Genomic DNA, 12,786 nt, shown 5'->3' with positions numbered 1-12,786 from the left:
CAAGGCATCAGGAGAAGGCAGCCCAAGGCAGAATGCTTCATACTGTACCATTCATGTTTAACTTCCAGTTCCATTTCTCTAGCATTCTCCTTTTTATTAGTACTATCATACCTAAAAAATAAAATCTTGTATATCCTTAAATAATATAGCACTATAATTTTCTATGTGAACTGAATAAAACAAATTCAAAATCATGCTTATAGGTGCTTCTTTATATATCATGTTATAAAGGGATTATAAAACAATCAGTGACAGAGAATCCTGCAGATGAAATATGTCAGAGAAGAACAGTCTCACCTTTAAAAGGAGATGTAAGAGTTTTCTGAATAGCTGAGATATCTGACAGCATTTAGTACAATGAGCACTCTAGGTATTTGTTGGCTTAGCACTTGTCCCTGCATGAGAAGTCACCTAAATGGACAATAATCCTTGTGTATGTATATCAGAAGAAATCTCTAGTTCTGGCAAGGCAAGGAGATAGCAGAAATTCTGTATCTTACCAGTAATATAAAACTGTGCATCAGACCTAAAAGTATATGCTGTATGTGGAGCTCTGAGAGCAAAATAAAAAATCACTTACTGCTTGGCTGAATATAACTTCAATGCGTTTATCTAAGAAGTTGTTTGAAATTCCGTTGAATTCTCAAAATTTCTGAAGCTTTAGAATGCAGATGAGCCACAATAATTCCATTCCTTAAAGAACTGCATAACTCCAGCAAAAGTGAAACATTTAAAAAATATTCTTGACACTGTTGAAGAGTACTGAGTAGGCAGGTGATTAAAGAGTTCACTTGACATAACGGAGAAATTCTCAGAACCAGTTTTGCTCAGCCGAGAGTAGCATTTCTCAGACCAGATCAATGAAGAAGGAAGAAGAGAAAAAGGGCATTTCATGTGAGTGTCCAAAGCAAAACATAACTTTGGGTTAAAGAGACATTTTCAGCTTCCTTTCACATCTTAAATTAGAGAAATTCTCCCCAGGGATCAATAAATAAATTATTGCAGTCTAACAAGTCCAAAAATAAAAAGAAATTCAGTTAAATAACAGATTTGGATAGAAAAAAATCCTTAATTTTTCTTCAAACACTATTAGAAATGATCATTCAAAGTTATGTGATTTGCAGTAAGGCAAACCTGTTTTGATTCTTAGTCATCAGCAGCTAGGCAGATGAGAAACTTGTCAGTGAGTTTCATTATAGTCACTCGTCCTCATTAGCAGAAATACATCAGTTAAAGTCTCTTAAAAGAAGGAGCCTGGAAAAAACATTAAAACTATAAAATCTTAGCCACAAGGAAATGTAACATGCTCAAAAAAAAAACAACCCCAAAAAAGTAAAATGCTCAGCTGATATGATTGGAAAAGGAAGGCTACAGCCACATCTACTGAGGTAAGTGCAGCACTTGAGAAATTTAGGTTGTTTCACAGAGCAGACCTTTTCCTGGCATACTTGGAAACATGAAGTAATAATTTGAATTTGTATTTTAAATCTAGTGTGTGAAATAAGGTGGAAACATAAAGGAAATACAGGGCAAATGTAATGAATAACTTGAAATACAGAGGATGGGAAAGAGTTGAATTTTCTATTAAGCAGTATTTGTAGGATTTTGATATGCCTAAACTTGGATCAGCCTCTGCGTTTAGGGAAGTCATAGATTTTTCTGCCTTATAGGTCTATCAAGACAGAAAGGCTAGCTGGAATAAATTCTTCCTTTATCTTAGGCTTTGGTATTTTGATGGTGCCATGACTAATTCCATTGAATAAGTTTACTAGTAGAAGAGGCCCTTTTATGAGGTCCAAAATGTTTTTTTTTCCTCTTTGAGGTACGTTATGCCAACACAGACCACAGTGAGCTGTCAGAGAGACAATCAAGTCAAATTAGTCGCATGGAGCCTGCAGGATCTGGTCCTGATATCCTCAGCTACTGTGGGTACTGCTACGTCACACCTCTATCTGCAGTGGCTCACTTTCCCTAACGTAAAGAAGCAGAAAGATAATTAAATAACATTCAGCAGTAGCATTTGGAAATGTAGATTATAACAGGAAAAAACAAGAGGTGCAAGTTAGCTCAGACTGTGGAGATAGGAGAAAGCTGACATCTGTACTAGTTTCTGCTTTCTGACGAAGGCAGTTCTGATTGCCTGCAGGGACCAAATTCAACAGAAAATTAAGAAAAATAATTCAAACTGTATATGAATGTTACATAGAGAAATACTTGAGTGATTGTTGTTTTCTTTTTCTTTCAATTAATTTCCTTTTTAGATAGCTATGTGATGTCTGGGTCTGAAATTATTAGTTGAAATAGGATCTGAAAGCAGAGTCTTTGCATGTGGTAATAACTCTGCCTTCCAGCTCTTTTGGCAAACGCAAAAAAAATGCAGCATAAATTAAATCTAGGCTGTTCCCTTCATAACTGTAAATTAAACATTTCTGACAATGTGCAGATACCAAAACCACTGACAAAGCAAAATCTGGGCAGATATCACATGCTAACCAGCTATGCCAAAATGAATATGGACAAAGATGCTTATCCTAATTTCTGTAGAAACCCACAAATAAAAAAAAACAGAAAGAGTAAGACTTTAAAGTGTTAAGATGAAGTGTAAATTTATTTATAAAATGTTAGAATAGGTGTTCTGCACATGCTAAGATCTTGGAATTTTGTTAACAATTATCTGATTTATTGATTGCTGTCCAAAGAAAGATTCAGCTGAAGAAAAAGGAAACTGTCCTCCTGAATATAAAAACAAAGGACAAAGGTTGATACAGTAAATCCTAGACAGGGTAACACACCAAATTACCTTACTTCAGACTCAAACTACTGAAAAAATGCACAAAATCAAGGCTTAAAAAGACATTGGTTTAAATAGCTTTCCTCCACCCGGAGGGAAAGAAAAATCCCTAAACCCATGATCACTTTTAAAGTGAAAAAGCACAACTTTCTTCTTTCCTTTCCCATCAAAATAATCTAGATCATATTTCCTACATAACTGGTTACCTAATTATAATACTGTTAATGCACAATAATGCTATTCTATGGAAGAACACTGTTGTGTTATGATTTAGACAATTCATGAGTGTTAAAGAAGGACATCAAAGAGGAAGAAACAAGGAATAATCTTAGGACAGAATTTACCTCTGGCCTTTTGCACTGTTAATAGACAGCGTAAGGGAAGCTGCAAATACAAATTATATCAAAGGCATTGAGAAATAGGCTCAGGAGTGGGAAGGCAGAGTGATGAGCAGCAGAGAGATGGACAGAGGAAACTTAAGTTTGTAGCAGGTCATGTTGTTACTGTAAGGCACAAGGACTTAGTTACCTGTTCCTGTATGACAATTGCTGGCATCTTAGCTCTCTGTTTCCACATAGACCCTTCATTTCCAGACCACTTCAGTCCACAGAGATGGAGCGCTGCTTAGTTAGGGCTTTGCAGCAACTTTCCCAGCAGGAGATGTATTTGACCTACCCAAACTTTTCACATGGAACCAAAAGATGAAGACTTTCCACAGATGCAGCGAATCTCACCTGTAGCTGTAATTTGCATCACTATTTCCATTCATTCCATGCTTTAATCTTTAGCCAAACTCTGTTCTGTGATGTAGTGGAAGTGAACTCTTTCCAGTTCACCTCTGGAGTTATATACTAAATTTCCTCCTTGACTGGAATAGAGTCCAGTATATTCCTATATTTTGTAAAATGTCTTCCTATCAGTGTGTTTCTCAGACACTGCTTTTCCCCAAAGGCACCATGATTAATTATTTGATGCATTATTTATACTGCAGGCATGTAAAGGAAGACAGAAACACTACCTTTTAGCGCTTGCAGTCTAAGATGAATGTAACAGGATGGGCGCATATATAAATTTGGGGTTAGAATATTTATATTATCTAATATTATTAAGAACTTGATTGTGAAGGAGTATTAATCAGAATTAAAGAAGTAAATATGATCAATTGTAAAAGATTAGTTAAACAAGAGTGAGGCATGAGAAAAAGGTCAAAATTCTAGATCAATTACGTAATGATACATAGATTTTATTCCCGGTGAGGAAACATGTATAACAATCTCCTGACTGATGAAAAAGATAGCATGACATTCTTGATTCAAGAAAATAAAAGAGCTGCTGAGACCCTCAGGAGAGAAATTTGGCAACTGTCAAATACAGGACTGGAGACTCAAGGAATGCCTGGCGTTAGCTTGTCTCTGGGACTTAACAATAGCCCGTAAGTGGTGAACTGAATGTAATTTGGCTTGAAGTCTGAAGAAGATATAAAAAAACCCACATGATTTCTGTATCCTTATGCTGCCTGGAAGTAGGTGACTGTCAAGGGTGCAGTGTTATGACAAGAAGAAACATGTTGTCTCATTTAGATCATTGACTTCAAGAAAAGGAAGAATCAAGAGCGGCTGAATGTTGACAGAGAAAGTAGTCTAAGACTCTGCAGCTGGGGCTAGACTGGGAAGGAGCAGTTGTGGCTACATAGAAAATGAAAAAGCTGTGAGCCTTTTCTCTTTACATCTGCCACTGGCTGTTGTCAGTATTGCTGTGTTAGTGCCTGGAGATTTCTACTTTTTGTCATTAGAAGAGTAGAAGACAGTGCTGTGTTAAGTAGTCTGCATGGTTCCTTCTGTGAACAGCTGCACAGGCAGTAGGATGTTAGGAAGCCTTGGCATAGTCATGCTGCCTTTGGCTAAATCTTAAGAGGATAATATCATTTTTTGTGTACATTGTTTCACAGTGGTAAGTAAAGTGTCTTCTAAGAGCTGAAACACTTTGTGAAATATTTATGGTAAAGTATGTATGTCCTTGCTGTCCAGTTGAATACCAGTGTACAGAAGACATATAAGATGGCTCTGCAGTATTCTCATAGGAGGATGCGATTGAGCTGAAGAAAAATCTATTACCTGTTATACACATAATAATTTTATCTTCCTTTCACTTCTGGTGAGAACTAGAACGGTTACAGTAACAGCTCTGAACAGAGCCGTGAAATAGTTAATAAGAGAATTGTTTAAATAACATGAAGTATGCCTGTCCTCATCAAAATCCAGAAAGACTGGAAACGTCATGGAAAGCAAGCCACGTCTCGTGAGACACCCAGCCAGGTTCTGCATCCTAATCAAAGCTCAAAGAACAATACTTATGAGGTTTGACTGTCACTAATGCTAACTATTCTTAATTATTGTGTTATTAAAGTTTCTTTTAAGTACCCTTTGATTTCTAATACCATTAGAATGGCAAGTATCTAATAAGTTCCCATTTCTATCTTTCAGAGATTTCAAAGGGTTATTACATAACAGATTGTTGATTCATCCAACAATGAAATAAAAATCCAATGCATAAATCCAGACTTCAAATAAATCTGATGACCTAATTCTTTATCAAAAGCTACATTATGAAGCAGAAGTGCGTGTTTAAGTATAACACTTCTACCATTATTAGGGTTAGAGATTCAAACACAAACATGAACTACAAACACATCTTCCAATACTTTTATTACCTGAGCTTGTTTTATCTTCTGTAATACAATGCTATTAATGCCATTCCCACAGCTGTACATATTATAGGTAGCAGTATGAAATATTAACACAAAGCACACTTTGAAGTGTCTACATTACTTAGCAACTTCATGTCACTGGAAGAATGTAAAAGTGGAAGATCCTGTAACCTTTCTGTTGTTCTATTCACTTTGCCACATTTCTGCTTACACTAGGGTTTCTTAGCATACATTGCAAGTGCATGGCTATAAACTGGATAGTATTAAGGCCTCTTCACATAGTAAAATGCTACTAGCAACATATTTTGTGATCTTGGAAATTTGTATCTAAGTATGGTTATCTGTATCAGTGTATTGAAGCCTTACTGTCTTCTACAAGGTCTAGGTTCTTGATTCCTAGGATATCTTCTATCCAAAACATACATTGCCTGAAGCCACATATCATGAGTTTTCCCTTTTCAGAAATACTTCTTAATTCATTAGCCTTCCTAATTTATCTTGGCATACTAAGAGAGCCTTCCAGAGGTGCAACACATGGGATGAAACATTTATCTGCAAAATAAATGAGTTGAGAATATAGGTCATCAAACAATATTCAGCAAACATTGCTGAATTCAGCAAATACTGTCAACACAAAAAAAATTTCATGCTGACTTCTAAATATCCAGTATATTGTGTGGTTAGATTTGTTATAGTTTTACTACTGTTTTATATGTATATATGTATGTATGTATTGTATTTATCTTTAGAATGGACTTTTAATGACAGCAACAGGGTTGTATAATGTTTTCTGATGTTATTTATATATATCTGTATTGCATGATATGTACATATTAGATGTGAACTTTATCACAATGAATAATAGCTTAGAACAGAAGCTCTATGGATAATATACATGGAACCTTAACCGTCCTACATATACTATACTTGGAACCATAACTGACCTCTACTTCACAGAACAAATGTTTTTTACCTGCTGGAAATCAAAAAAAGTGAACTCTGCTGTCTGAAACTATTCATATCCAAAATACTGTGTTGTCTTCCCTCAGATACGTGAACAGATCCTGGAGAAAGTGCCTTGTCACTGCACCTGCCTTCTGAGCTCTCTGAAGTTAAGTCAAGAAATTATATCCTGTTCTTCCTTCAGCACTTGTGCCCTCTTGTTTACACATCTGTAATATACAAATGTAATTGCAAATTGCATAGACATGCTCAAGCTAGCCTGGATGGGCTTCTTCAGCCAAGTACCTGTGAAGCAGCACATATTCAACTCTATGGAGCTGTAACTGCACTGTTATCAGGAACTGCATTGATCGAGGTGTATCTTTAGAGGCTGGACACTGCATTGTAGGCATGCACTGTGTTAAGCATACACATTCACTTGGCATCACCTGTCATCTTTACTGGGAAATAGCAACTGCAAGTAACTAGAGCAGTTTACATACCTAAACCTGTGACAACTTTGTTTCCCTTTATAAAGGTGTATTGGGAAGGGTAGAAGTCAGGTTTTTAAAACAAAAAAGCACTGAAGCATTCTGATCTCAGAGATTAATATCTCAGCTGCATCCTATGTAGGCTTTCCCAATGGGGGCCAATAATATTCCAGCTATTCATGTAGGTGGTTACCTGGACACCTGTTTCTAAAATAGCTTGTAATGTATTTTTATAACTAATATTAAATAATTAAAGAGAATGTGGTGGAGAGACACCCTCCTCTTTCTGAGAGGCAGTATTGTTTTCATCAGTTGAAATTTATAAAAGATTGAATCTCAGTATATAATCTTCAGCTAGCTCTCTCTAATATGATTTCAATGTCTTACATTCACCAGTGTTTGCTCTAAGCTCTTGGAGATGAATAAGGTGCAGGAAGCCTAAGGATGTCCTTCAGCATCGGTTGGCTCACAGACACCACTCACAATTAAAAAACTGCGTCTTGTAACAACTGAATTTACTAGGGTCAATAAAGTATGTTTTTAAAGTGACTCAGAATATCTTAGTGCAGGAGCAGTATAGTTGCATTCTGTTTCATCTTTGCTTTAGTTTAGCTTTGAACAGACAAATTTGTGCTGAAGAAAACATGGAAGATTCAAAATTCAACAAAAAAATGCTTTCACTGAACTAATGGTGAAAAAAGGCTATTGTTGGTTTCAAATGAATGATTCTGGGATTACATCTCATAGAATATCTCACTTTCATTGCAGGGAAAATACAAAGCAGTAGCGGTTTTCTTCATTTTTACTAAGGAATTTGATAAAAAAAATCTGGCTTTGTAGGGTTAACAAGATATTTTACCATTCACTTTGATGGATCCTCTTTTTGTCTACAAGCCTGCTGGTTTTTTTAAGTAAAATCTTTTATTCTAGTGTTATGTCTGAAACAAGATCGAAATATCTGAAAATTGAAATTTCAGTTTTAATATTTCTTTTATGAAAATAAAAAACCTCAGAAGTTCTTTGTGAAGGGCTGCTACCAAATGAAGAGAAGGCATGTCATTGTCTTAGCTTCATCCAGTTCACGCAGCTTTATAAACAAAATTGATTAGATGTACTCTTCTACTAATTTGAGCCAAGTACTCCTTCTAAGCATTAAGGCAATACATTTAACTCTCCCCTGATAATGAATTGCCAGTTTGTTGAAAGATGTACTTTCCCTTTCCTTTCTCATGTTCAATGTGTGAAATTCTATGTATTTCTCATACTCTGTTAATATCACAGTTTTCAGAGATTTTGCTGGTTTCCACCAGATTTTTTTAATCTTTTGTTACCCGTTTCAATGAAAAGCGTGTTAATTTTCTTTAAGTTTATACCTTAACTGGATTTTGATGCACTGTATCAGTCTGATTGCAAGAAATAGCTTTCCTCGTCATGTAACACTACATAAAAAAAGAAAATGTATAGAGTCTTTCCCTGCCAGTCAATGACTTGTCGTGTAATGTGTCTTAACACTTAAAACAATGAAAAATAAATGTGGATTTCCATTAATCCACATGCAAAATGTCTTAAAACAAGAGAAAGAATACACTTCAAGATACACTATGATTTTTTTCTATGTTATGCAGCTCCTACTGTTTTAAAGTTCAGATGCATTTTTAATGCCTGAAATTACACAACGGTTCACTGCAAGCTTCCATTTGAAGGTTTACCAGAAAGACAGAAAGCATGTTTTTTTGTTCTTTTCATCTCAGATACAGAACTAAATCAGGTTTTGTTTTAACTAAGAGAAAGCATGACCTGGTTGTCATGGTTACCTGTCTCTGTTAAACCTATCTCTGACTGAACCATTAGGAGTAATTCTACTAATACACAAATGGACTTGACTACCATTTATGTTACTTTAGCAATAACAAAAAACATGAAGGAGAATGGAGTCTTACATTACACCTAATTATTGCCCTTTTCATACCAACAGATTGTTGTTTATAATAATAATGGAGTGGTACATAAATCCTTATGTTTATCTTCACTGTTCTTATATTGATCTCCCAGAAAATTTGAAAGTCATCAGAGTAAGTGGACTGAAGACAATAAGGGTATGAACTTAGGTTAAGCAGAATGCGTAATATGTGATGTGTAGCAGTTTTGTTCTCCAGCAAACATTTGCTTCTTCTACAGCAAGAAACAGAGTACCTTAAAATAAATGAATATAAAAGAAAAAAAAAAATAGAACATCACCAAGTAATTTAATTGACCTTCTGGTATTCACATTAAAATATTCACTTTTTATAATATATACCTTCAAAAGGGTAAAATCTGACTTGCAGTAATTAAGACAACTTAAAAGTGCTTCTCCTCATCTGTATCGTTTATTCCATTACTAACGGAAAATCTGGCAGTAACAGAAATATAAAAACAAATTATTCTTGAGATAAGTACCTGACGTAATAGTGAATCATTAACTGCATTTCTTTCCAAAGCTTCTTATAGGCTTGAATTCTTCTGTGGAGTACAGTCTGAAAAATGTTCACAGCATTCAATTTTTTCACTGGAATTTGCTAGGTGGAGTTAGCATAGCACAAAATATAGGCATGTGAGGGTGAAAAAAAACAGTGTCATGTCATTCAAGCTCCATTCTGTCCCTTATAAGAAGGAGACTCCATTAACCGCATGGTCTATTGAAAAAGGCAACATCCTCAAATAAAATTTATGAGCTACTAGTCATTAGGTTAAGAGCTATGGGTGTGTAAAGGTTGAGATTACTTAAACTGGAAAGAAAAATACCTTCTGTAAGATTAAGAAGAAGGAATGAAAAGCTTAACTAGGACTTCTTCTGGTCCCTGCTCCTAACTGAGAAGGAACCTAACAGCAAAATTAGTAGGATAGCAGGAAGCAGAGTTCCAGCTGCCTGGCTTTCAAGGTAAAGCACCCTTTTCCTTTCCTTTGCTCTGTACTGGAGGTATTGCTGAAACTGTGGGCTTCAGCTGGGGGTCAAATCATTGCTCATACCAAGCCTACACACAGTTTACTCAAAGGCAAACATTAAAAATGCATCTGAACTTTACTCCTGATTTTCTCTGCCTCCTCCCCACCAGCAGCCCAGGGGCACAGGAAAATGGGGTTGTGGTCAATTCATCACACATTGTCTTTGCTGTTCCTTCCCCCCTCAGGGGGAGGGCTCCTCACACTCTTCCCATGCTCCAGAAAGGGGTCCCTTCCACAGGAGACAGTCCTCCAAGAACTTCTCCAGCGTGGGTCCCTTCCACTGGGTGAAGTCTTTCAGGAACAGACTGCTCCACTGTGGGTCCCCAAGGGGTCACAAGAGCTGCCAGCAAACCTGCTCCAGCATGGGCTCCTTTCTCCATGGGGCCACAGGTCCTGCCAGGAGCCTGCTCCAGCATGGGCTTCCCACAGGGTCAGAGCCTCCTCTGGGCACATCCACCTGCTCTGGCATGGGGTCCTCCATGGGCTGCAGGTGGATGGATATCTGCTGCACCATGGACCTCCATGGGCTGCAGGGGGACAGCCTGCCTCACCATGGTCTTCACGATGGGCTGCAGAGGAATCTGCTCTGGCACCTGGAGCACCTCCTCCCCCTCCTTCTTCACTGACCTTGGTGTCTGCAGGGCTGTTTCTCTCACATATTCTCACTCCTTTCTTCGGCTGCAATCACTGCTGTGCAGTAACTTTTTCCTCTTAACTATGTTATCCCCGAGGCGCTACCACCGTCGCTGATGGGTTCAGCCTTGACCAGCAGTGGGTCCATCTTGGAGCCAGCTGGCACTGGCTCTGTTGGACATAGTTTCTAGCAGCTTCTCGCAGAATCCACCTCTGTAGCTCCCTCTGCTACCAAAACCTTGCAATGCAAACCCAATACAGTATCGGATAACATGTAAGGTTCTTAGGGACAGTTTTCTGTTCTATGATGTTTACCTACAAAACAAAGGCACATAACTGAGGTGAGTAGGAAGTATATATACTGGAAAAGTCATTCAGAAGGGTATTTTTTAACAATATCTGGGAAAACATTGTATTTGAAATTCCAGAAGTTCTGTTTATGGGGTTTATGTTTATGGGGTTTAGTACAAATAATTCTATGAATACGGTTTGTTGATTCTTAGAAAGAGGACTTTGGTTCCTCATAACCAGTCATAGCTAAAAGAGGTTACGTTTTTGGTGCACTTTAAGTCTGAGCATTGAACAGATGTCCCTCCTGCTTAACGGGTCTGTATCACTGTTTGAACAAGGGTCATTAAGCCTGGATCACCAGACTGTACTGTAGATCTGTATAGCATCGTCTGTGCACCTATGATTCGCATATGTGAGCATGGTAGGGAAAAAATTATTTAAACTTGTTAATTCACAAGGGTTAGAAATTTGAATTTGTAAGAAAACAGGAACTCTGTTTTACAAAGTGACAGCATGACACTTCCTCCCAAGGCCATTAGCACTAAAGCACACTCATTAGCTCAGAACAAACAGCAGATGGCCCTTGGAGTGTGGGATGCTTATTTGGAAACAAATTGTGAGCAGGGATACAGAAAATCAACAGTTTTTATCCAAATAAAAAGGTACAGGGCCAAAGAAACAGCTGGCATAAACTGGCATATCTTTGCTGAAGTCAATTCAGGAAGACACTCCCATTTCTATTAGTGAGTCCTGGACACCAGAGCTTTCCAGAATTAGGAAAGGTTGCAATTAGGGGGGCTCAAAAGGAAGAAAGCATAACCATAAATTGGAAAAAAAGTCCCTAAACAAGCAAGTTGCTAGCTATGCTCTGGAATACTTTCCAATCAAATTAATTTGGGATTAATCAAAAAATATTTGTTTTCATTGGAAAACATTAAACTAATTAAGTCTAGTTTTGTCTCTTTTGAATGCAATGGTTTTTATGTGAGTGATACATAAAAAGATATTTCTGGCAACTAATTTTGAAATTAAAATTCCAAACTTTTCAATGCAAAATGTCACAATTAGGAAACAGGGTTATATACGAGTATAATTTCTGGGAACTTAATCTACTTTTGGAATGTTTAGATTCAACAGCTGAAAAAAAAATCCAACAAACTTAAAAAATATAAAATAGCCTTTACTTTCCCTTTTATAGCATGTATAGCATTTTTCTTCTGACTTATAAAATTTGATAAGGTGTCAGCTGCTATATAAAAATAAAATATGAAATACGAGTGGTCAAAGGACATATTTTCAACATTTAGATAATGTCAAAAGAAATCTTATATAAAAACTCTGCCAAGAACTTGAAACAAACCAGTGTTGATAAAATCAGCTTTAATGACTGTTAATTTTTTTGAGAGGGAATTGGTGGCGTTTCGACTAGTTGAAGATATTAAATGGCCCATGATATTTCATGTTCCAGCTCCCACTTCTATAATGCTTCAGTGTACATTTCCAACATTACAATCATGACAGACTCTTTGCAAAGTAAGCAATGCGACCCTGTGAAGATGAGGTGATGATACACACAGAGGACAATTTCTGAGCTTTCAGTAATAAATAATGGTCTGATACTTTATACTCCAGCAATCCAGAAATTTCTGGGTTTTCTGGGAGCAAAAAATCAGAAATTTCTGAGAAAGCCTCCTGCATTATTTACAGGCAATTTCAACAAAATGGGGGACTTCACATAATCTTGTTAGTGTTTCTGAGGCTAGAAGGGGGAAGCCTAAATTTGATTAGACTAGTTTTGGATCTGTAAACCGGAAGAAGGAGATGTTTCTTTTACTGAAAACTGCAGTCTATTTGACTAGGTGTTGTAAAGCAAATTTGAAGTGGATCAGGCTAACAACAACGGAAGTCAACTCTAAGATCTCAAAAAAAAAGCATTCTAGACTGTT

Source organism: Phalacrocorax carbo, chromosome 4 (assembly GCF_963921805.1).
Source record: "Phalacrocorax carbo chromosome 4, bPhaCar2.1, whole genome shotgun sequence".
NCBI classification, from domain to species: Eukaryota; Metazoa; Chordata; class Aves; order Suliformes; family Phalacrocoracidae; genus Phalacrocorax; species Phalacrocorax carbo.
Note: the sequence above shows the minus strand (reverse complement) of the source record.